Below are 27,467 nucleotides of genomic sequence, written 5' to 3' on the forward strand. Positions count from 1 at the left end.
CCCACCAGACCAGGCTGCCCAAAGCCCCATCCAGCCTGGCCTACAAACACGTCAGCTTCTATTCTGCATTCTTCCTTTATTCCTGTCTATAGAAAAACTAAAAATTTCTTTTCTTGCTTATTCTTGCCTTGTGGAATTGCATAAAAGGATTTTTTCAGCTTTTTAAAATACGTTGTAACCGTTAACAGAGAGTCCAAGGGATCAGCAGACTAGTGAGAGGGATGGTGTCTGCAAGCAGCCTTAGTATTTGACGGCATCCATTTATGCTGCAAATTTCAGGTGAGTGTGGTTTTCTATTGTCAATATTGTCTACAGAGCCATCAGTATTGCTCTGAAATCAGGTACTGAGTGCACTTACACAGCTGTCGAACCGTTCTATTTCTGGGGATGTCTAAACAAGACAATAATTTTCCTTGGCCGTCTCCACTGTGGAAGGATTACACTGACATAGAAGTTCTGCATAAATTCTTTCGGTCTCTCTTATTGCATCACTGTTCAAATACTAACACTGTGCTGCTGGATGAAATTAATTACTGGACAGATGTTCGTCATGGGGTCTCAGTTTCACGTTGTATAGTTCTACAGGTATGAAATATGAATAACAGCCATTCAAACCAGCTCAAAATAGCCCATACAGGCAACTTCTCCCTTGTAGGAGAAACGTTAAGAAGTAGTAAATATGTATATTTTAAGTCTAATTTTTATCATTCTATCTTAGTCATATTTGCATTTTGCTAGAACGTACTTGTGAAGGCTTCTGATGAGAGAGGCGTCATGAGGGCATCAAGTAGCGTAAAATAGGTTGTTCCATAATGAAAAAAATAAAGCACAAATTACATATTAAATGAGTTTTGATTTGTTGAATCAAACACAAATCTGCTAGAGCCAGAACTCAATTATTGAGAGATTTACCTGAGAACTTTGGGTGCACAAATTTTCATAACTAGACTGTTACTGAAACGGATCTCTTGGCATGAGAAAATACCTGTGTTCAATAAAAAAAAAAGCACAGTTCTGCAGATGTGGCGACATAACACTGACCTGTGGCATACTAAATGGAAAAGAGTTCCCTTATAATCCACCCCCCGCCCAAAAAAAAAAAAAAAAAGTTAATTTGGAGACTATACATTTTTTTAAATATACAGCTGAAACACTCTGCACTATGGATATCTGAGTTAAAACTACAGAGGAATCTTTAAACAATAAATTGGCTAAAAAAAAGGATTTCAGAGCAACTGAACAACAATTACATTTTAATTTAAATTAGCTTTAAAAATATGGGGAGAGTAGGAAAGTATAAAAAGTATTTATTTTCCATTTTTAAGCAAAATGAATGATGTCAGAAGTTCCAAATGATTTAATTTTGACTTCTTCAAAGTGAGAGTTTTGATTTCAAAATCATATTTGTCATTCAGGAGAACTTGCCTGTCTCAGATACATGAATTGAGGAGAAATCTTGGGATTTACAGTAGAATCTAAACCAATTATAATTTTAATTATCAATGACCTCAGCATTCCTGTATTCTCACAATACTAAAGTAGAAGATATTTTCATTTTAGAAAAATAGCACTGGTGAGACGAACCGACTCTCACCATTTCTTCTCTCAATTATAACATTACATTTCTTTCCTCGAGTCATGGAATTTATTTACAGGCTGACAAAAACACCAAGCCTACAATTTTCCTGAACAAAGAAAGTAAAATATCCCTTGGAAGACTAATTTGCCGAGTGATTGAGCATTAATTTTATGAGAGTGCCAGATCCTAACCTAATAGTGTTTCTTTAAATCATCCGGTCTTTCCTGAAGGGGATGTCATCTGTTATCATTCATTAAGCCTATCTGGAATCATGGTTTCTCTGATTAGCTACTTGCATTGTCATATTCACAGCTAAATGAAACAGAAGAAATTCACGGTGCTGCAGTGACCAAAGGTACTTATAATAGACTGGCAGCAGTGTTATGTCTCTATCACACCCCAGGCGAGCAACCGCAAAAATAAGATTTAAACGTGACCCCATGATGCAGCACCCAGTGTCTGTGTTGATCTTAATTTGTTTTCTGAACGTACTGTATAACACAGGATTTCCTGTATGTCAGTCTGAAACCCTCTATTGGGTTTCCATCACAAGGTTTTGGAAGCGGGGCAGATACAGGGGTGGCTTCTGGGAGAAGCTGCTAGGATAGAGTGGTTTTGGTGGGCACCGGGCATCCGGCCAGGGTCGACCCACCACACCACAAACCCATACTAAAATCATATGAGTTATTATTTTTCCTCATATTTCATATATATATATATATATAATTTTTTTTTAATATGGGGCAAAGGATTCGACAATGAAAGAAAGGACATGGGGCCTGCTTCCTCTTCCAGCTTGCCTTCCATGACTCTGCCTGACTTTCTCCAGTCCCATTGCACCTGGGTCCTTCTAGAAAGGAACCTCAACAAATTTTGCCTGACCGCTGCGGATCATGTGTCATCACTGTAAAAGAATGGGAAAGAGCTGAGGTTATATGGAGCGTGGCAAGAATGTGCTCCCTTGTATGACCTTTGTTATCACGATTCAGCCGGGTTTCCTCTCTGGAGGTCTCACCTGGGTGGCACAACAGCCAGCATTCAGGTGTTCCTGACATTAGGCCATACGACTGGACGGAAGTTTAACATCATCCCCAGCCTCAGAGCCCTGTGCTCTAGCAGTTACGCTGACTTTGCTGTGATAGCACTTCATTTTTATTGATAACTGGTGTGATGAATTTGGCATGCCCACTTCAAATGTGATGTTTGAGTACATTTTTGAAAACTGAAGTATGTGGTCATTATGTCAGAAAGCTCTGGGCAGCAGGAGATAAACAAAGACAATTACTACCTGTCAGGAAACGCATTGTGTGTCCTGTCTGCAGTGGCCAATTTTGCTTGCCCCGATACGTTGGGTATTTTAGAGCCAAACGCCACATCCAGTTCTTTGTTTTTCTGCCATAACCGGAGTTTCTCCTATGTGACGTGCAGGGCTCTGCGCAGCTATTCTCTTTCTCTTAACTTACTTTTGAGAAGGAGAAAATAAATTTTGAAACACTTTGATGATGGTCAAAAGAAATAACCTTCAATCTAAGATGAGCAGAGTGGTTCGACAGACTTGCTTTGAATAGCAGCGTCCCCCTCTCAACGCTGCACTGTCAAATTCAGTAGGAACGAGTCGGGGGTAGATCGTTAACTCGTACGGACATAGGCCTAGACTGGCATGGAGGATCAAGGTGTTTCCTTCCTGGTGTTCCTCTTCCCATTTGATCTTTCGGGGACAGATCTCTGGGGTGCTTCAGGATTTCTTCTGCAGCTGGTGCTTTTTGTCCTGATCCGTGGGATTTTTCTACATAGCTTGTGTTGTCTGGTAGGAGCTGATCTTCAAGTACACTTGTCCTTTCTCTCTTTGACATCAACTTGCCTCTGTTTCTCCCTAAGCGTGTGTGCCCCCTCAGGTCCCAGATGTGTTGGATTTTTTTTAACCCTGCCTTAATTAGGTCTGTTATTTTATACTATTTCAAGAACTTCTGGGTTTTGTTTGTTTTTGTAAGGTAGGAAGCACTGTTTCTCGCAGCTCCAGGGACCTCAATTTTAGTATCAGTCGCCTGTTTTAAGGGTAAGTTAAATAAGTTAAGTAATAGGTTTTAAGTAAGTAATACAGCTAAGCCTTCATTATCCTTCATCTGACACATACCTGCTGGAGACCCTGGCAGCAGAGGCAAGCCTGATGGTAGAGCAGGTTCTGGAAGCAGATGACTAGAGCTTCACATTTGCTATGAGGATCCTGGTCTTCATTCCTAAAAATATATACCTGGAAAAACTTCTTATATTTTGCATATACACAGAAAAATTAGACGACAACAAGAGAAAGATACACGTGCAAGTTTAAATAGTTATACGTAAAGCTGTAAATACTTCTGTATTTGAGATCTAAGCAGAATTTGATAAAAGTAATGGTATTTGTATACTACATTCTGTAAGGTTAAAACGAGGGGGTTTCTGTTTCACGAGAGCATAATTTCACTGAGCTTTCTGAAGCTCGGTTTTGGCTGTCATACGAAATCTTGGCTGGGGCAGGTATGAGGAATTCTTCTGTCAGTGAGACAATGATTTCCTTTTTCCAACACTTCTACAAAACCATTGTAAATTTCCATAGCTACAAAATATTTGGTGCCAGAATATTAGATAGCGTAAATCAGCAGGAGTTCTGTGATAGCAATGGAACTAGACTGATTTATACAAGCTGAGGATCTTGTCCCAGATCTGGAAATGACAAAATACATTTGCATTGCTCAGTCATGACGTGCATTTCGCTTTGATGAAGTAAATGCAGAGACTACCACGCACAGAGGTTTTTGAACTATATTTTTCACTACTTGGCTTTGTCAGGTATTTCATTTAAAACTTCGAAACAATTTCTCATCCTCTTTCAGCACAGCCCTGTAAGCATACTTTTGAGTAAGCGGTTAAAACTTTCCATTTCATTTGATGCGAAACCTTGTTTCGATTTCCCAGAAGAAAAAAAAAAATTCCAATTTCTTTTGGTGAGCTCCTGAAGTTTTGAAAATTTTTAAAGATGGAGTTTTGGTATGTAGATATATACAGAATCGTGCACTGGTAAGTAAAAAAAAAATTACGCAAACAATGTTATATTAATTATTTTGTTCTTAAAGTGTATGTTAACATACTTCAGATTCTTCAGAAATATCGATAGTCAGCATTTCAAAGCCTGCCAGTGATTTTGAGAATGCTAACCCTTACATTTTAAAGAAACATGAAGTGAAATTCTACTCCACTAAAATGAATCATGCAACTACAATAATTACACCTTGATCCGGGATTTATTTTTACACTTTAAATGACATTTGATATTTTTCTGAATTTTGAAGCATTCAAGGTGAAGCAAAAATAATACCAGTACTCATTTTTCAAAGTCTGGGCTTCTAAAATATTAATATGAGACATACAACGTGTTCACACCGGAACACGGTAAAACATTATAGAGGCTTGCAACTGTTCAAGAGTTATTGAATGCACAGGCCGTCCATTTGAATTCAATTCTGAAGCCGTTCTTATTTAACGTTACTTAGAGAATTGCTGTCAGAAGTGACCTAAAATTAATTATGCTTTTTCAAAAATTGCATTCTTTTAATAAGCTCGTGTGATTACCTGCGTATGTTTATAGATTTACCTTTTGATGTTTATTGATAACTTGGAAAGATAGTAGTAATTGGTAATAAAAATAGAAAGCCAAGGACTAGATTTTTGACTTTAATTATTTCTTACTTCTGCGTTTCATGAAACATTCTTTACTGCTGTTTAAAACTGCTTAAAAATCACAACACAGAAGACAGACCAGATGAAAACAGCAGATTTTTTGCAATATGGAGAGCAGAGTGCATTTCAACCCAGCCAGGCCGGCTCAAGCACGAGGACCGCTACGTGGTACAGCAGAGTTCTCTGCCGTGTGACCTGAATTCCTGTTCTGAAGGAGATGATTCCGGTTCCAGCAGCGAGTGGCCCGGCAATGCCAGTTTTGCAGGCTTTGCGTCACTCTGCTTGCTTTGCCAAAAGGCTGAGGCTGGATGCCGTGCTAAGGCCAGCTGTAGTACTCCCAGCACACGTGCTGCCTTCCTCCGCGCCGCCCTGGGTACCAGTCGGTGCCACAACTTCTTGCTCTTCTCACACGTTCCGTGGAGAAAGATATCTACTCCCAGTTCTTCATTTCAGTTCAGTTCTTTCTTAGGGAAAGTTTTAGTTGAAATATTTATAGGTTGTATGGTTGAATCACGGCTGACTTACCTATCAATCATTTCCTGTACTGGGCTCTTTTCCATCCGTGTCTACTTCAGGCAAATGGAGATGAAGGAATAGATTCTGGTTTTTTATTCATTCTAAATAGGAAGGTGTTATCTTAGTGTTGAAATTTAAATAATTAACCAAAATAATTTCTAACTTGAACATCATAAAAAAATAAAAATTGTCTTTGACATCATAGGAACAGGTTCCAAACCAAATATAGAGCTGGAATCCTAAAATTGGGAAACATACGTAAGACTCTTCACGATATTTTCACCACGTGCATTTGGCTCTCTCTCTCTGTATATCAATATGTTTGCTCAAATTAATTCTGTAAAATTTTATTTCTGTCCCTGGTTGAGGACAGAATTCACACGGAGAGACATTCCATGATGTGTCAGGCAGACATTCATACGGAGATACTGAGATGAAAACGGTTACCTAGTTATCATTTTGTGTTTAAGTATAGATTCTAGCGTGTAATCCGATGAATGTCAATTTTCTTGCATATTCTTAACTAAAAAGAAGATAAATATATTCCAATTTTAATTTTGTCCTAAATTTGATAGTGAAAAGAAGGAAGGTTTTATACCTACAGATGTTTTTATCATTTCAGATAGGATTGTTTCTATGATAAGGCCCATCTTCTGTATTTTTACAGTTAAACCCAAAACCTCAGTGAAACTATCTGTATGTTTTTGTCCCTCGCATGGAATAGATAGGTCCATTAAATCCCTGTCCCTCCATATCCCTTTTCCGCCTTGCTTTTTACCACCCTCACAAGATACAGTCCAGCAACGCACTCGGGTGCATTTGAATGGTGAAAAACCTATGAATAATGAAAATACTTGAAAGATGGCGGTTTACATAAAGTTAGCATTATGAACGTGTGAGTGCGTGGTCAGGACTGGATCCTCCTAATCTTCACACATGCTCTTAGAGGCTTACAGGTTCCGTGCTGTCCCATAAAATAATAACATAAAAATTCAACGGGCTTCATGAAGGAGTTTTATTAGGAGAACAGACACAGCTGTGTTTAAAGACAGTCTTAAATAGACCGAAGTAATAACAGTACTTAACACGCTGAGTGTGTAAATACTGTGGTGTGAATAATGCTTTGAAGATCACCTACTTTAACGTGTCAGTATAGTGTACTGCAGAAGTTTCATCTACTTCGGCCTGAACAGCAGGCATAGCTTATAGCATAAAGAAATAAACAGGGACTTTAGTTAGAATAGTTGATTTTACAGGCTATTGTAGAAGCTCCTGTTAGAGCTGTTACCGCCAAGGATATGTCAGCATTTCCATTTCCAAGGGTTTATAACCACGCCATAAAAATGAGCTTTAGGCTAAAACTTGCCAGATAAAATCTCAGCTCAGAACCAAATTGTTTTAAAGGAACACATTTCCATAGCTATATTTTCTCTTCTATATTAAAATGTAATGTTTTAGTTTAGTTGCTGTAATGAGCTCCACATTTGATATTTTGTTAACAACAACAGTTCTGAGCTGATACCTAGAGCCCTGTCCCCAATGTGTCAGTGGGAGCACATCGGAATAAAAGAGGGTGGAAATTTTTTCACAGTTTCCTAAAGAGGAGCACAACAGTTATGTCATATTTTTTTCCTGCTCCCGAGTCTATGGAGGCTGAAGAGCCCCGGGTTTAACCCAAAAGACACAGTGCGATGTCAGAATACCCCTATTGGAAACTCCCACACAGCTGAGCTGGGTCTTCTTATTCATGGGACTTAACTGCCTCAGCTGATGTATTTTGTGACCCAATCTATACTGCTTCTGCATTTAAGTTGTTTTTGGTTTTTTTTTTTGTTGTTTTTTTTTGTTTGTTTGGTTTTTTTTGTTTGTTTTTGGTTTTTTGTTTTTTTTTTGTTTTTTTGTTACACCAATCTGACTTTAGTCATCCCAAGCTTAGTGCAAAATATACCCCACTCCATTATATCCTTGGCTCCGTTCTACACATTTTTTCCCTAAAGCAACAGTCATTTTTTCGCCTGCATGGCGTGCTGAATAGAGACCAAGTGGTCTCCAGGTAAACAAACATGTATCAGGTTACCTCTACAAGACTTAACTTCTCAATAGTTTCTGGATATTTCCAATATCTTTTTGAGAACATGGCAATTCCTAGTTTTTGAAGGACAGGAATTAAATGGCTAGCATATTAAAAATCTGCTATTTGTGGATGTCTCCATATACGCCTGTCAAATTGTCCTGAGGGAGAGAAAAAACAGGCCAAAGTTGCTGTACAGCACATATTTTTGTATTAGCATGATGAAAATCATGCTGTCATTGGCACTATTGTAGTATGCACAAAATGGAAGAATAGCCTAATATGTCACGGTGAAAGAACTATAAAATAAATCTTATGGTGGCACAGATAGCTATTGCAGTCTATCTTATAAATAGTATGCATTTATAGAATTGTCCTGATATGTAATCATGTAATGGACTGAACACGCCATTACGTTGAACTGGAAAAAAATAAGTGTGCTAACACTGAGAAGGATGTTTTTTTCAGTTCTTTTATATAAATGGAAGCAACAAAGGCTTTTTGGAATTGCTTGACACATTTAACATCTTCCATGTGCTACCTGATGGTTCATTTGTCTAGGATATCATACAGATTGTCCCTCTAAGAATTAACGGAGTTAATTTTACATTGCATCCAAAGCTGCGTGTGAGTAAATCATTATAATATACCTGAAAATCCTGGCATAAGGATACGTGCCTAATAGCTCATCACAGTGTTTGTTCAATAGTACCATTATAAAGTCATTCATACAATGGCTTCTAAAGCATCACTCACACAAGTCTCATGTTCCCTGTTAATAGTACAGATCTTTCCCTGCGAGTGGCAGCCTGTCACTCCCCTGTGGCCCTGAGGCGCCCAGTACACCATCTTTTACTGCATGTCGTTGTCCCGTTCTGTGACGTTGGAAATGAGGATCAGCTGTGGTGGATTTCAGTGGCCTTGCCGTAAGCAGCTGCTTACGAAGCAGCGAAGTCTGAGCGAAGTCTGACCTCGGTGCCTGGGAAGGTCATGGAACAGATCCTCCTCAGTGCCATTACACGGCACACGCAGGAGAACAGGGTGATCAGGCCCAGTCAGCATGGGTTTGTGAAGGGCAGGTCATGCCTATCAAACCTAATATCCTTCTATGATAAGGTGACCCACTTAGTGGATGAGGGAAAAGCTGTGGATGTTATCTACTTGGATTTTTGCAAAGCTTTTGACACACTTTCCCACAGCATTCTCCTGGAGAAACTGGCTGCTCATGGCCTGGACAGGTGTACTCTTCGCTGGGTAAAAAACTGGCTGGATGGCCGTGCCCAGAGAGTGGTGGTAAATGGAGTTAAATCCAGTTGGTGTCCGGTCACAAGTGGTGTCCCCCAGGGCTCGGTGCTGGGGCCGGTTCTCTTTAATATCTTTATCAATGATCTGGATGAAGGGATCGAATGCACCCTCAGTAAGTTCGCAGATGACACTAAACTGGGCGGGCGTGTTGATCTGCTTGAGGGTAGGTTGGCTCTGCAGAGGGATCTGGACAGGCTGGACCGATGGGCTGAGACCAATGGTATGAGGGTCAACAAGGCCAAGTGCCGGGTCCTGCACTTGGGTCACAACAACCCCATGCAGCGCTACAGGACTGGGGCAGAGTGGCTCGAAAGCAGCCCGGCAGAAAAAGACCTGGGGGTGTTGGTGGACAGCCGGCTGAATATGAGCCAGCAGTGTGCCCAGGTGGCCAAGAAGGCCAACAGCATCCTAGCCTGTATCAGGAATAGTGTGGTGAGCCGAACTAGGGAAGTGATCATCCCCCTGTACTCGGCACTGGTGAGGCCCCACCTCGAGTACTGCGTTCAGTTTTGGGCCCCTCGCTACAAGAGGGACATTGAGGTGTTGGAGCGTGTCCAGAGAAGGGCTACAAAGCTGGTGAGGGGCCTGGAGGACAAACCTTATGAAGAACGACTGAGGGAGCTGGGGTTGTTTAGCCTGGAGAAGAGGAGGCTGAGGGGAGACCTTATCACCCTCTACAACTACCTGAAAGGAGGTTGTAGAGAGATGGGGGCTGACCTCTTCTCCCTGGTGACAAGTGATAGGACGAGAGGAAACGGATTCAAGTTACGTCAGGGGAGGTTTAGATTAGATATTAGGAGACATTTTTTCACTGAAAGGGTTATTAAACATTGGAATAGGCTGCCCAGGGAGGTGATGGATTCACCATCCCTGGAGGTTTTTAAAAAAAGGGTAGATGGGGCACTTAGGGACATGGTTTAGAAGTGGCTTTTGTCAGGGTAGGTTAAAGGTTGGACTCGATGATCTTAAAGGTCCCTTCCAACCTCAACAATTCTATGATTCTATGATTCTACAAGTACAGGGGAGAACAGAGCCCTGTGATATGTCGCTCAAAAGCGCAGATAAAACATTTTATGTGTACGAGCAATACCCATATATGTCTGTACAAGGTTTCTCTGTGCTAACACTCACAGGATTGTGTACCGGACTCCAACAGAAGTCACTTTTTGGTAATTTTCCCTGTATTTTAGATAGAACAAGAGGGAATGGGTTCAAGCTGCAGCAGGGTAGGTTTAGGCTGGACATTGGGAAAAAATTCTTCCCAGAAAGAGTGGTCAGACACTGGAATAGACTGCCCAGGGAGGTGGTGGAGTCACCATCCCTGGACGTGTTCAAGACTTGTTTAGACGTGGTGTTAAGGGATATGGTGTAAGGGAGAACTTTGTAGAGTGGAGTTGATGGTTGGACTCAATGATCCCAAGGGTCTTTTCCAACCTAAATGATTCTATGATTCTATGATTTATTAAAGGTATCATTGTAGGTGTGCGGACATTGTAGGTATGTGAGACTGGTTTTGCATATCGCGTTGTCTGAGGCACAAACTATTCCAAATGGTTTACAATGAAGGGTGATAACCAAAGCTGGCACACAAGAGTTGTGCTGTGTTGCAATGGTCATATCCCTTTCTGATAAAGCCGTAACGCTTTCAAAGCCCAGGGAATCATACCTCTATATCCCTTCCAACTAACTTTCAACCAAAGCAGATCTAACAGCCCCATAGATGTAGCAGTATGATGTTCTTTGCTTTGCACAACTCACAGAATCACAGAATCACAGAATCTTCATGGTTGGAAAGGACCCTTAAGATCATCAAGTCCAACCAAACAACCTACAATCTCTGCCACTAGAGCATGCCCTGAAGTGCCACATCTAGACGTTTCTTAAACACTTCTAGGGATGGTGAATCAACCCCCTCCCTGGGCAGGCTGTTCCAGTGCCTGACCACTCTTTCAGTAAAGTAATTCCTCCTAATATCTAATCTAAACCTCCCCTGCCGCAACTTCAGACCATTTCCTCTGGTCCTGTCATTATTCACGTGGGAGAAGAGGCCAACACCCACCTCTCTCCAACCTCCTTTCAGGTAGTTGTAGCACTCTTTCTAGAGTGCTGAAAAGGTCCCGGTGTGGATGGGGCAAACGGGCTTGTGCGTTTTATATTTTTCCATTATGTTGTTGCCTTCCTGGGTTGAAAACTCACAAAGAACTCAGTGAGAATTTACTGCCTAACTTTCGACGTGTGACATTCTTGAAGACTTTCTGCAAATAACTCCTGAAAGTAATGAAGCATGTGGCGGAGCAAGCCATAGGTTCTGAGATGCTCGCAAGAGCTTCCGAGAGTTCTGGGGACAGAGAGCCCAGCAATCGGGGAAAAAAAAATAAATCAATATTTTCAATTGTCAGAGAGTTAGTATAGAATGTCCGTGGTACAATGTAGCTATGTTATATAATGTATATATTGCACAATGACTCTATATTGATATTAATGTTGTGAAGAGGAACTTGGGAAAGCGCACAGATTTAAAAAAGCTGAAATGTCACTAAATGTTTTCATTTAATGAAGAAATAGAATTTCTATAAAGAACTATTTATTTTGTAAAACTTTTTTTTACTTTTTTTTTACTTTTGAGTTTATATTTCTTAAAAGATTATATGATGTAGTGAAAATGTAGTTAGAATGTAGAAAAAAGTGCGTGGAATCACAGCCAACAGCTTCTGTATTGACGAATTTGGTGGATGTATCACAGCTCAGAGAACAGCGAGGACGTGAGGCTACGAAAAATGCACACACCCATGAAGCACAAAAGTTAATAATGTCCTTCCTTGCATTTAGCCCTAATAATTTCCTTTTAAAAATTGGTACTATTATGGGAGGATCAGTGCATATTACAACAACATCAAAAGCCTGTCCTAGTACAGATAAGATTTTATAAGTGATTCCCACTGCTGAAAGGCAATTGAACTGGATGTCTTGGATCATAAAATATTACATGGCAGGTTGCTGGATGGTAGTGTAGTTTTACACTTCACTGCCTATGCTCTACGAATAGTACAACATGGTTCGTTCTTTGAAGCTATGAGTAATGTATGAGATGATGTTAGGTTTATCATTTAAAAAACAGTCTCCATTCCTACAATCCAGTAGAACTCCTTTATTCTCACCTCACTTGAAAGTTGAATTGTTTATTGTAATGATAGCTTAACTCGCATGTGCCAGTCAGAAGGCCGGTGCCAGAGACTTTTGCTACTGCATTAATGAAGAGCCCGTGGCCATCAAAGAATAGGTGTCTAGTGCAAGTTAATTGTCTAGAAGGGCAAAAGAGACAAACTTTCTCTACCTGTGTTAGAAATCCAGTGATAGGTGTTCAGCCAAGTACCCTGTGTACAGGTTAGGCTAGCAGACACCTCATTTTGTATTTCTGGAACACTAAAAGTTATGATTTGGTTAAGGTCTAGACTTACCTTTGTTTTGCCCGTCATCTTTTCGTGCAAGGAAGCAGAATGAGTCCTGTGTTTAATCGGATTTTACAATTCTGCATTCTTTGGAATAAATCATAAAGGGCTTCATGGTACGGAAGAGGAGCTTCTTCAAGCATGGCTCATAGGTCAAACCTCCTACAACATCGCTGCACACGTGTTCGGTGGTGGCCAAACTCAACAAGGACTCTGTGTGCTCCATCACGTACTAAGTAGAATTCCAGCTGGCTGAATGAGTTGTTGAAGGGCAAGTTTGTATTTTGTAGCCAGATACACAGAAGTGCGAAAAGCCCCCTTTGTCTGCATTTGTAGTGTCAGCCTGGAAGGGTATATCAAAGGTCTAAGGATATTTCGTATGCAGCATCCTCTTCAGAATTTGGAAGCTGAACAAGCAATAGAGAAGCAGTGCAAAGGTTAATAATGTGCTATGAATACGTGAAAGGAAATGGAGGAGAAGCGGCTCAGCAGTTGAACTGTACCCTCACGGCCTTTGCAAAAGGTGAAAGGTTTCCTGGGACAGCATGGTCCCAGAGAGGCGGTGATATTTTCCAGACTTGAGTACCGGAATTCCATCTGTTACACAGAAATAAAGAATACGGTGCTTCCAATTCAGCACCTAAAGTGAGAAATTGGAATGATTCAAACAATTGTATCACATCTAGTCTCATAACTCTGATATTTCTCTTGCATTTGCCTAATATAGAGAGAGATGCAAAATGGAAAGATTGCTTACAAAGGACCAAATTCAGCCATCAAAGGCTTTGTCATAACCCCACATTGTCCTTTCATTCCCTAGTATATCCTTATTTTTTGAAACGTAAAGGTTGTGGCAGTGTATACATTCCCTTTGGAGGCAAAATGAATAAATTCTTCTGCATCTTTAAAGTGCCAATAGGCTCTTGAGGAACAAGCTAAAAAATCAAGTTTATTATGACTACCTTAAGACATTTTGCCTTTCTCAATAAGAAAACTCAGTGCTTGTATCTGATAGAGTTTCTTTTCCTGCAGCTTTGTGTCGTTCTGCATTCCTCATTTGACAGAACCTGTAATGATGTGTCAGCAGGGAGATGGACCAGTTAAAGTAAAACTGCAATGTTAAATGTATTTTCTACCTTACCTGGCTTTAAAAGGCTTGTCTTTTCAATCAGAGACCCCATAAGCACGGAATTACATTGGGCCACAAATTTTATTTTCAGCTTCCACAAGGTTATACTAGGAACTCTGAAACTCCCGCAACAAATGTAAGTAGACGGCTAATAGTATTTCATCTCATACAAACATAAATTTACATGTTTCTGCCTGAACTACATTCCACAAGCATTTTGCATGAAACCAAGTTTAACAGGGTACCTTTGAACTTTTGGAGTTGAATGAAAATGGAATGCATCATTATTTAGTTGACTCCAAATTAACACAAAGCAGATAGATCAGATCAGAGAAAACTGGCGATTTAGTCCAAGATATTGTCAACAGTGGCCAATACTGAATCTGAATCTTTACTGAAAGTAAGTGGGCGGAATTAGAGGAGCAATTTGAGTCAAAGCATCTCCAAATGCTCTCTCTGAATCTCTAATCATGTTTCAGAAGCTCACCAAGGCAGAGGCAGTGTCTTTGCATTTAGTAGTACTTCGTAGACCGGTTAACAGAAGAAAAATCTGATGTTTAGCATCTACAGGAGTCCCGCAGGGAGGAGTTCCAGACTTTATGTACATGGTATATGAAAAAGTACCTGGGTTCAATTTTTTGAGCCTGTTAGCCACTGATTTTGCTGTAAGAGACAGTTGTGATAATGGTTTGTCCTCTGTGTTCTATACGTTTTCAAGATGGAAGGTAATACAGGTTAAATATTGGAAACATCAAGATTTTTGCAAAGGTTGTAGAAGCTTTAGGGTAGCTTGTTACAAGATAACATTTGAGATTTTATACAGTTGAATTGAGATCTGGATAGGGCTTCAAATTATTATTTTTTCATGTCATGAAACACTGAGTAGTGGTGGGGGGGGAAGTCTTCATTAGGCCTACCTCACAATGGAAAGATTTCCATTGATTTATACAAAATTTATACAAAAACCGAATCTGGCAACTAGTCAGAGCCTGCACGTATTTCAGCTTTATTCTTCAGACATCCTACATTTATTCCTAGGATACATCTTAACTTATTGTTAAAATAATTCCATTGACATCTAGTAGAAGAATTGGGGGGAAAACAGCATCCTGCAAGGCAGTAGATTTCCCATTATGAATCTTTAAGCAATACCTTGTTTGAGCAAAAATGCTGTTAAACTTGTGAGCAATACGACAGATTTACTGGTGGGAAAGGGTAGAATTAACCATCATTGGCATCGAGGTTGTATGAAACCGGAATGGTTTAAAATTCAAGACTTCTGATACTCGGCGTGATTTCAAATGTGTTAGCCTGCCTTGGCTAAACTAAGCTTGTCCTCAAAGCTCAGTGTGTGTGTACTGATCTTTACCAGGGTTGTGAATTCTGGATATTTTCTGGATAGCCGTGTAACTGGTGTGCACACCCAAAATTCTGTAATTCATATGTACACATGGCAGATCTGCCAGCATGCCTTTCCTAGCTTCTGCTTGTGGCTTTCAACTTTTACTCACAGCCACAATTCTCTGTTGACCAATCTCATAGTTTAAGAGCACCGCCGCCGTCTCAGCAATTCATCCGTGGGATCGTGTTTGTTCATAGGAACACTTAAATACAAGCTTTGCAACCATTTCTTCAGTGAGCACTATTTATGGAAGATACAGTTGTTTTCCGAGCAGATATTCCTCCTTTATCAACGATAACATTTTATCCATGGGATAAAGGGATGAATTCACTCAAAGGATGAATTTTTTTCTATATGGCCGGTCCAGTTCTACAATGACATTTGTAAACCTCAGTTTTCTTATAACTGCGGTAAAGTTATAACCTTTCTAACATAACTCTGCTCACAATGCATACATTATATGCAGAACACTCATGTGTGGGTTGAGCACACAAAGGACCATTAACAGGTCTGGCAGGTGGTGAAAAAGTAACAATGAGCCAAAAGTGTTGATTTAGAAGACTAAACTAAACAATGTAATTTTCAATGGCACTGTGCAAGTGGGGTGATAAATAATGCAGAATCGGAGGAAGTCAGTGTCTGTGGTTTGTTCAGGTGCTCTTGTGCTGAAGTGGCTCTGGAAGAGGGGGTATGAGGACAAATTACTGGTGCAGCGTAATACTATGATTTATGGTCATCATTTACAATTTTTTACGTTTATTTCTAAATCAGTGTCCTGCTTTTGGAGCTTTGGTATTATTGTGCAGTGTATGTGCTAATAATAAATTATTGAAAATTGCTAAGAAGTAACGCACAGACTTGATTTATTCTTACAGTGAAGCGAGGGAAGCTGATGTAATTGCAAGTAACATCTGTAGCCTTGTTTGAAGCATGGGTACTGACATTTTGCCCTTTTTTTTTTTTTTTTCCTGTCTTAAAATTGAAATGTTCTCCAAAGGTCTACTTTTCCTCTCCTCGAGTGACTAACAGCCAGAAGAATACTGTGGGAGCAAGGAATTTTTACCAAGGATTTAGAGCATAAAGCTACAATAACATATAATAAAGATTTTCCCCTTGTCATGGTTTAACTCCCGCTGGTAACAAAGCACCACGTAGCCGCTCGCTCATTCCCCTCACAGTGGGATGGGGGAGATAATCGGAAGAGTCAAAGTGAGGAAACTCATGGGTTGAGATAAAGACTGTTTAATAAGTAAAGCAAAAGCAGCGCACACAAGCAAAGCAAAACAAGGAATTCATTCCCTGCTTCCCATGGGCAGGCAGGTGTTCAGCCATCTCCAGGAAAGCCGGGCTCCACCATGCTTAACGGTGACTTGGGAAGACAAATGCCATCGCTCTGAATGTTCCCTGCCAACTTCCTTCTTCTTCCCCCAGCTTTATACGCTGACCGTGACCTCACATGGCATGGAATAGCCCTTTGGTCAGTTGGGGTCAGCTGTCCCGGCTGTGTCCCCTCCCAACTTCTTGTGCCCCCTCCCAACTTCTTGTGCCCCCCAGTCCACTCGCTGGTGGGGCGGTGAGAGGAGCAGAAAGGGCCTTGACCCCGTGTAAGCGCTGCTCAGCAGGAGCTAAAACACCCCTGTGTTACCAACACTGTTTTGGTCACAAATCCAAAACATAGACCCATGCTAGCTACTACGAAGAAAATAAACTCTATCCCAGCCAAAACCAGCACATCCCTTTACCATGTTATACATTTCCATTAAAACAAATGGTTACCCAAATAGATAGAAAAATAGCGATGAATGATATGGGGCTACCTCCTTTGTCTTTTAAAAACTGCACGTATTCGACTGCAGAAATTCAAACGGCACCACGAGGCCTCTTACAATCAACATGGGATTATTCTTTGCGCGCTTCCTAATGTATCTCGATAAGGTGAAGAAATCTAACAGGACTGAATCAGTTCCTACATCCCATACTATTTTTCTCTAATTAGGAAAAATCAGCGTCACAGTTCCTGAAACTCTGCAGCCTTTTTTTCCCTAGAGATTCTCTGAAGGTGGGTGATAGCAGTTTAAGAAATCACTACTCAGTAAATACTAAATGATTTGATTTATTGTCAGCTAGTTCGCTAACCATAATGCGAGTTCACTTTGTACATATTATGAGGGCGTACTCGCTTAGATACGGGAAGTGCAGCGCAGTTTCCTTGTGCCCGGCAGTCTGACTGGGGATGGGAGTAAACATGCTGCAGTCCGTGGCACATCCTTTACTGTTGCTCAAAGGTGCATTATCGTCAGGCAGAAGGGTAAAAGTTGAGGCTGCAGCCTGTGGCTTCCGATGCATCAGGGTGTGCTGCAGGGAGTTCAGGCTATACAACTTCTGAAAAAAGTGGGAGTTCTGGGAAAGAAGTGTCCTGCAATGGCCCCTTTTTTCTTAACTTACTGTTTGGAGGGGTCGGGAGGAAATAAAATGGGCACCATCCTTTGAAAATAACAAGAGTGAAGCGGGTATTGACACATTAGAAATTCTTCTCAGGGGCCTGTGAGAGGGTCAAATTTATCTAGAATGGAAAAGCTTTCATTTTTTCTCCCACAGCATAAAAAGGAAACCACAAGAAAAGATGAACTTGCAATCTTGTCTCAAAAGGCTGGTAGTTCAGTCAGCTGCTACAGAAACCTCTGTAATGCTTTGGTTTCCTTTAACATTGCTTGTGTCTGGATGAATAAAACCTGAAAGCAGTAGACACGGTTACACAAATTGTTTCAGTAATTCAGTAATGCAAAAATTAGGCTCCACTCCCTCACCTTAGAAAAAACAACAGTTCAACACTACTAACTGACCTGTAAGATATTCTTTCAGATAAACAATTAGCATCACGTATTTCTATTTCGCAAGCTAAAAACTTGTTAAGATATTTATTTAACTATTTTCTTGGACTTCTGTTCAGCTTAACACCCCTGACAGAGCATATATTTATGTGACGTATGTAGCCGCTCATCAGGTTAATGTTGTCTTTCATATAATCCGCAGGATGATAACCAACAGAAATCATCCTGGCTCCACCATTAACAGTAAATAAAGACCTCTTCTTTGGGAAGTCTTTCGTTTGAGTATATGATTAATGACAGCATATATATAATCAAGGACAAATTTAATGTCTACAAACAACGCCCTGAGTATCTAAGTATGAGGCAGGCGGAGAAGGTAATTGTATTGCTTCTCTAACCAACTCACTAGTAGCCTGTAATGACAGAGTGGAATCTGGCAAAACAAAACAAAAGAAAGCAAAAAATCAAGCGCGAAAAAGCAAAGCCCCAAACCCCAAACCCAATTTTTGCCTTGAATAAAATGCAGAGATTGGCAGAGACCAGCTTGTCCAAGCACAGTTACTCATGTATTTAAGTAGCATTAGGTTCCAGTAAATCCACTTAGAAGGCTGACAATCTTGTGTATTTCCTTGTCAGAAATGCATTTGAACATGCAGATGCCAGTTTGGCCAGAAATTTGTTTTAAGATATTGCCAAGGTTATGCAAACATAGGAAATCAGCCTCTTTGGAGGAAATCTTTTTAGAGGAAATAATTTCCTCTCTTTAGAGGAAATCTTTTTAGAGGAATATTTTAGAGGAAATCTTTTAAATTTGAGACCAAGCACTTAATTTCTAGGGACTGAATCTCTTGTTTGTGAGTGATGATGTAGTGGTATTCAGCAGCGGTGCCACTAAAGCAATGCAAAATTAAAGAGGGTTTCAAGATCTTATTCTCTTCCATGCAAATTAATGGAAACTGTGCAGATGGCTTCTGAAATCTAGTTTCAAATAGGATTACTGCCTTACAAAGTCAATAATTTATAACTAATGGCTTGAATTGTACTAACAAACCTGGGGAGACAGTGAACTGTTCATCTTTAAAAAGAAACGTACGCATTTCGTTCACATCTTGAGTTTCCTCCGCAGAAGCTCTCTTCAGGATCTTTCCATTTACAAGCTCTACTCATTTCTAATACCAGTGAAGCAGAAAACCATAAACAACCACTTTCATTTAGTGACAACAGCATTTTAATATTAAATCAAGATGGTCTTGGATTTTGGTCCCTTATTTAAACCTGGGATTACATGTCAGACATAATTAGGTTTCTAACTGGGCATTCAAATTTGGTTAGTGTATCCGAACGTGCAATTAAGATGAAAGATTTTTCTGCAATACATATTTTCCCTTTTTCTACAAATCAAATTACTCAGAGACAACTTTGATTTGCTATGTAACCATTTAACAAGAGCTTTAATAATATGGATTTTAAAAAGCTGGAGAAACGTTAGGGTGTTTTTACCTTCCTACTGGTAATTTTTCCCCTGATTTAATACTCTCAGAAAAAGTGGATTCAGAATAGGTTTTAATGAATAAGGCACATACTCTTATGAAAAGTTACTTTTATTTTTACTTGTGACTCAGTCTTGCTATCACTATGGATTTCTTTCCCATTTTTCCCAGTTCCTCTGTGAGATCCTTAGAAAAAAAACAACTTTCACATCCATCTAAAGAATGTCTGGGAGCAACGGCCAATTACAGAGGTCATGAATTTAAGGCATGAGTTAAATTCTTCCACTAGTAGAATGGAAATTCCTACTTTTAAAGGTGAAATGTAAATGTTAGCATTATCAAGAGGATACTTTTTCCTTAGAGGATGGGGGATGGCTCTGATGCTGCAGGAAATTTTCCTCTTTATTCCGACACACACAAGCAACCTGCACATAGGAAAGTAACTGCTCTCTGGATGACGGACACACCTTGAATATCAGTCAGAAGCAGCTCTGTTTCCCTGAGTTTGGGTTGTAGTTTAATAGTTTCAGCTTCTAGTTTACACAGCCTAATTTAGATCTATATCCTGTCTCGACAGAGTAAAAATCTGTGCATATTTTCTACTAATAGTTCTCATTATTTTCTCCGTGACAGAATTTAACATCTTCATTTAAATGCTAATTTTTTTTTTCAGTTAACTGCAGAAATAACATGCTTGAAGACAAATATAACATTTCAAGTTCTGCTATGAAAAATAATAATAGCAAAATTAATGCAATCACCCAAATCAGTCAGTAACTTTCCAAGGCAGCACCAGGAGAAATAATAAAAGTGAGTAGAGAGTGAGAAACACCAGTGCTCGCTTAGTGCAGAAACATCACTGCTGACTTACTGCAGACAGGTTAAAGCTTTTTTTTGTTTTGTTTTGTTTTGTTTTGTTTTTTAACTGTAATGGATTAAGTGAAACAGGTAACAGAGTATAAACACATCAGCCTGGTGTCTTCACAACAGGCCTATGTTTTCTTTTCTCAAATTCAGATGCAACTGTTTTTGATCGGTTATTATCTCACATTTATTCACACGGCCTAAAGTTAATGGACCATGATCCTTCTCTTCTTTGTCTGTGCTTATATTTACATGGGATTTAGAGATGCTTATTCAACAGTGTCATCAAGGCAGCTGCTTTCTGTGGTTAGGCATGTCTCCCAGTTGTACTCAAACCAGTCAAAGAACATGTTTGCTCGAAGCAATATTCATGGGAACCCTAAATAAGCTTCCTGGCCGAGACCTCTTCACTTCAGATTTGAGGGGACAAGAAGCTCCAAGAACATAAAAAAATCTGAAAGACCAAAGAAAGAACAGCAGCTACAGTGTTAGTCCAAGGAATGAGATTAATCTGTAATTCACCTCAATTCCCACTCTTTTCCTGGGAAAGATTCTGCAGAGAGGCTGGAGGATCCATTTGCAGATAGCCATTTGCCTGCTAGCCGTTTCTCTTGAAGACATGTAGCCCAAAGCACGTGGTTCCCAGACCGACGCATCATTAGTGGGATGCATTTAAATTCCATGCTAGAAGAGCAAATTTTGAGAATCACGACATAGAAAGAAACGGTGGCTTTTCCATAGGTGCCAGATGTGCACACATCTTACCCTTTGGCAACGAGGTAAGCAAAACAGGTGGAAGCCATGTTAGAGCCAAAAAAAGTACTAATTGACATTTTGCTGGCTTGAAATTACTCTAGAGAACCTAAATCTCTACACTAGAATCTAGATATTTAGTAGACCCATACAAGCTTTTTTACTGCTGATGCAAAGTCTTATCTAGCCTCCAGGCCCATCCAGGTTCTCATAAATATTTGTTTAAACATCTAAAGGCTAGGAAATGACTGACAAAAAACCCATACCTGGAAACCTGTAGGATAAAGAACTGAATATGGATGTCTGGAGAACATGACGAATCAAACACGGATGACCTAGTTTGTAATCCAGAAAGAAACAGGCCCTGAAACCAACCAAATAAAGGAAAAGTATAACAGGTTTATAGTGAATAGAATGATTTAGCAAGAAGCAAAGGCTTGCATATGTGATCCTTAATAGCAGGAGAGACAGGGAAAGCTCTGGATTACAAATAGAATAAGAGGAGTAATAAAAATTCCTAATTCATGTTGGTTTGATTATATGCTATAGGTCAGGAGATGGTTTCCTGGTGAAGTCACTGAAGAGAAGCTAAGAAGAGCCTGGGTTCAGTTCCCAGCGCTTTCACTGCCACACTAGCTAACCAATGGCAAGTCATTTAATCCGTCTGGGTTTCTATGGAATTATCCTTTTTATCTCCAAGTCTACGTGCACTTCAGTTGTCAGGTGGGCAGAACAGCTATTGACTCTTTTTGATCTACACTTTCATCTGCAAACTGCATTCGATGGAGTTCTGTCCAGTCTGAGACAGGTTAAGATCATCATCCTGTCTCCGAATTTTCTGCTTTGGGCCCATTTCTGGAAATATTTGTATTTGTATGGACAGAAGAAACAATTAAGAATATTAGGAAATTAGGAAATTTTTTCCTGAACTAAGACAAGGGGAAATGCTACAAAATAGTATATGGAAACAGATAGAACACATTTAAATCCACATTCATTAAGAAAGCCATAAGCAATATTATAGGAGTAATATTTTTCCCAGAAAACAACAAAGATATTTTAAAGAAATTTGTGCCATCAGTGTGGTTCATTACTGTCCCAGGGCCTTAATCTTTCATTATTTATGGTTAAAATGAAATTAAGATTTGTCCCAGGTCCCATGTAGATTTGTCCAAGGTGGCAGCTCTGGGGATTGCTCTATATTAGGCAGCACTGATAGTACTGTAAGCTCGAATGAGGCTTTTGAAAAATATATAACACACCGTTTGTCAGATTTTTCAGGTGATGGTTTCTTTTATAACAGCATGTATAGATACTAGTCCCTTTGGCTTTGCCAAAGTGAAAACAGTGACACCCATGAAGCTGTAGCCACATTTTTATCCTTTACATTGTTATGTATATTATTACCTGAACCAGGTGTCTTATTGGAAAGTAAAGGGAGGTTCTGTCTAAGAAAAAGGGATCCAGAATTGTCAAAATGAATGTCTGAATGCTTTTCACAGGCTCATCTCTCTTTCTCTCATTAATAGTCAGTTTTGTGTGGAAAGATCTTGGAGCTGCTTGAAGTGAGGTACTGGTGAGACAGGTTGAGACAGGAGAGAGGAGAGGAGAGGAGAGGAGAGGAGAGGAGAGGAGAGGAGAGGAGAGGAGAGGAGAGGAGAGGAGAGGAGAGGAGAGGAGAGGAGAGGAGAGGAGAGGAGAGGAGAGGAGAGGAGAGGAGAGGAGAGGAGAGGAGAGGAGAGAGAGAGAGAAGAGAGAAGAGAAGAGAAGAGAAGAGAAGAGAAGAGAAGAGAAGAGAAGAGAAGAGAAGAGAAGAGAAGAGAAGAGAAGAGAAGAGAAGAGAAGAGAAGAGAAGAGAAGAGAAGAGAAGAGAAGAGAAGAGAAGAGAAGAGAAGAGAAGAGAAGAGAAGAGAAGAGAGAAGAGAAGAGAAGAGAAGAGAAGAGAAGAGAAGAGAAGAGAAGAGAAGAGAAGAGAAGAGAAGAGAGAGAGAAGAGAAGAGAAGAGAAGAGAAGAGAAGAGAAGAGAAGAGAAGAGAAGAGAAGAGAAGAGAAGAGAAGAGAAGAGAAGAGAAGAGAAGAGAAGAGAGAAAGAAATTTCAGGTGCTGAACAGGATGGAGGCATGTTGAAATCCAAGAAATAAAAGTAAAAAAAGAAACTACCAAGAGGAAGTTAGGGAATTTTAAACCAATCACTATTCCCATTTAATGCTCATGACAATACATTACTTCTCCCCTTTTAACATGAAGCAGTCATTTCTAACCCAACTGTGGGCAATGTCAAATCAGCACAGCAATACATTTAACTCTCGTTCAGTAAATTCCCAAAATATTTTAGGATGCAGTCAGGATAGCTGGATGATTTCCCCTGCTGGGAACACTCTTCACACTATACCTACTTTCTGTAAAGCCATGCAGGCTGGCAAATGCATTTGGTTGTTTCAGTTAATTAGACAACGGTCCCTTGAGGCAGAAAGAAGATGAATCCAATACCCGATATGTGGAGCTTTGGAAGTACGTAAGTGATTGCTACTTTGGGCATGTTTCAACAAAAAATACACTTACATTTCCATGAATATGTAATTGCTGCATTGTGCTGGTCAGCTATTACTTTTAAGCAGCTGAGTTCTGATTTGTGTGCTATACCTACAACAGTCATATAGGCAGAGAACATCTAGTAAAAGGCACAGGTCACAATAGTTTAGAGATGTGATTGTTCCTCGGTTTAGGACAAAAAGTACATGCCATTTGGTAATTTATAATTCCCCATTTTTGCCGGGGAAATGTCCTTGTAATGTGTGTCTAAGTGCCTAGGATGAGACTGCTTTTCAAAATTCATGTTCCCTAACAAAGATAAGTCACTTAGTATAAAACTCAAATAAACAATTGATTACATTTTTTTTTGTTTAGAATGCAAACATGCTAGTCTGAAAGACTGTAGACCAGTTTTCAACCATGGTATTAGGAAAGAAAAGATGGGTTTTTTTTTCCATTGTGTCAAAATACAGGGAAGGGAAATAAGGAAGAGTCATCCAAACTCATTCACAATGAGAAACAGATGTGAGTTATTATATAGTGTTACTGTATTATTCATAGGATTTTGGTATCTGTGTTATTTCAGATACACATATCCCCCATATACTCAGAGCACAGAAAGCTTCGGAGTTCTGCAAGTATTCCAGTGAACCTTTCATTACTTTTCACGGGAGTGTCAGGGATAGGATTGCACGTAGTGCTAGAGGAAGGAGAGAGAAACAGCTCTCTTGGCAGCTGTTGAGCATCAGTGGGAGAGCAAAGCAAATACTTCCACTGAGCAAAACCACACAGGGCTGAGAAATAGCTGCAGAGTGACATTCCGATATTGCATTGTGGTGTTTGCCTTATGGTGCCACTTCAGCGGATGCTTGCGCTCTCTCCTGAGTATTGTGACAAAGTTGTGAGGCAGCATCACAACGCAGTGTCAGGGCACCGGTTTGCAATTACGTTGTTGTTCTCCAGCTCCATTAGATAAACCATTCTTCATGTCTCTCTTACAGAGGGTCACTGACCTGCAACATGCACATTCCAGCAGAAGTTTTCATGGGGGGAGAAAATCAAAAGTCAAATCTGTAAGCAATAGGTCATCGCTGAATTACAAAGGAAATCTTAGGAGAACGCAGTTTGAATCCATGCATCAAATAAGGACCTCCAAATGCAATTGACTATTCACTGGAGAATGGTTGTCTTGCGTAGCAGAATAATTTCAGATGTGAGCTAGTCGATACCAATCTGATGATGGAAAAACGCAGCCATGGGTTCTGAATTACCAACGATGTGGATATATGGTGATATCGAGTACTAGTAGATACATCATATCTCCACATAATTAACTGGAAGCTAATTTGAATGTATAGTTTTTATGTCTAATAAACAGCAGTCTCTACTTCTCAATTTCCATGTTAAGTTTCACTAATAAATTGGAAGACTAATTAATCAAATATTGCTGCAATATTATTAGCTAATTTACCAAGCAAATTGTTTTTGCACTGGCAGGAAGCTGCCTGTGGCTATGTCAGATTACACTGTATGAATTATGTACTGAAGGGTATTTTGACTGGCAGAATACTTTAGTGTAGATCAGAACCCTATAAATCCGTGTCTGCTGCTGATAATATAACCCTAGGAAAGCTGACACATTTCTTATCCACAATAGTTATTCTCCTTCATGCAAGATGAAATTTTACAAATACAAAAATGCAAGATGTTGCTGGTAAAATTGCTTCGGTTTATATTTCACATTTTCGTTTCATCTGATTGGGGTGCCATTTAAAAATAAGAGCTGCTAGCTAAGAAGCTGACCAAAGGAATGGGCAAAGTATAATAATCAGTTTAAATATCAAGGTTCAGGTGTGGATTTTGAACTTCCCAGTAGGAAGGGGACGGAACTTTCATGCTTGGTTTGGACTACGGAACATTTTAAAAAGTAGTTTATAGAAGATATTCATTACAGTTATTGAATTATATGCAATATATCTGAACAGTGAGAAAAATACGATCAACGAAGTCTGTGGGGTACTCTGTACTGGGGTTTATAATTACTGTTGTATGTAATTTATTACCAGTGTGTATAGACACAGTTGTAAAACAGGATGACGTCATTAGGAAGCAGATGAAAGTCTTTAAACCAGCATACATATCTTTTAATGCCATATTTAGAGACTTAGTCAGATAGGACTTTCTTCGTCAAGCATAATATTTGAGGGGGAATCTTCATCAATCAGCAAGTCTAAATGATCTCCTTATATTGGGAGTATTTCCACTAGAAGCGAGGGCAAGACTATGGCTCTTCCAGCGCTGCTGTAGGTATTTCCAGAGCTCCACAGTTCAGAGGTGCTAAGTATTGCAATCAGATTTCACCTAGACTTGTGCATGATTTAATGGTCTTATACTTAAGTAAGCCATAAAGTTTAATGGTGGTGTTTGTGTTTAAGGCCAGAAACACGCTTATATACTTTTCTGGACCAAGACCATTAACGCCATCGCTGAAATATCTGAACAGCGTAAGTGGGGCAATAAATAGAAGAACATTTTGTTGGGGCAGGTTAGAATTTGTTTTACTTACCATTCCGTTGGCTCGAGGATGAGGGAGGAGGAGACCGAAGATCAGATTTCTGCCACTTCCACCAAGAGGCACGATGCTTTGCTCCACGAGCAGTTCCAGCTGAATCATGGGGGAGCATGCTCGAGCTCGCTGTTATAAAACAAAGTATCATAGTTTGGCTTGAGACAGCTTTCGGGAAAATCACACAGGAAGTTTGTGTCAGATCCTAAACCCTCATTATCTGACTCTTAGCCAATGCTTTAACTACAAGACCATCTGAACTGCTTTAGTTTCCAACCTCCTGTTCCAGAAGGTTACTACTTTTTTTCCTTCCCTCATGGGGTGTGAGTTTCAATAATTACATATTTAAGGGCAGGGGTGGGGGGAAGGAAAAAAAATCGATGAATTAGTTCCAGTGTAATAAAGGCTTGGGCTTTTAAGGCTGGAAGTTCCTCAGCCTGCTAGCAAACTTCTGAAATGCTGCCTGATTTCTTATTCGTGAAGTCCGTATTTTTAAGCTGGTAGTTGTAAAATGGGCAGGTGAAATCAGGTGTCATAGCAGATTGCATAGGTTTTGAAGAGTTACATTCAAACAACTCGATTTAATTCTCTGAGATTATTAGTGATGTCATGAAATTAGTAGACATCTGTGTTTTCCACAAATAATCATGGGTCTAATTAAGCTCTCACTACTTTGTTTGGTGGGGCATTGACAGAGTAATTAAGAAGAGTCCTTTATTTATAGCTACCGTCCAGCACTTAATCTCTGCAGAGTCTTTCTTTTATTGTAAGCAGAAATGTACGAGAGGATGGTTTGTGACTTGATGGGTGGTCCTAATGCCAGGATCACACTGGCGCATCTGAATCGCGGGAGGTTACTTCATCCGTTCCTCACTCACGGTAAACATGCCAGCCAGAGGGGAAGCGGTTGGCTTCCCTTCAGCTAGCGAATATAGCCAGTTACAACCACCACCCACCCCAGTGACACACTGCAGGCTGACAACTTCATTAAGCCCACTTACCAATGAATCCATAGAGCAGAAGTGAAAACCTGGGGTTCTGAGTCATAGTTATCAGGGTAATTGTAGCTGAGCAAGGATCTAGCTTTGCTACTGACTCAGCTGCTCCTATATTCAAAAAGTTTTCACACTGTCATCACAAAAGGTCTTAAAATTCATTTACCATCCATGAAGAAATCAGTTCAATAATCAGTAAAATACAGGGAAGTATAGCTCGTTCAGTGTGTAGCATGATCAGCTAGGAAATACTGACTGGGGGTAAGGA

The sequence above is a fragment of the Chroicocephalus ridibundus genome, chromosome 5, assembly GCF_963924245.1.
Source record: "Chroicocephalus ridibundus chromosome 5, bChrRid1.1, whole genome shotgun sequence".
Taxonomy (NCBI): Eukaryota; Metazoa; Chordata; class Aves; order Charadriiformes; family Laridae; genus Chroicocephalus; species Chroicocephalus ridibundus.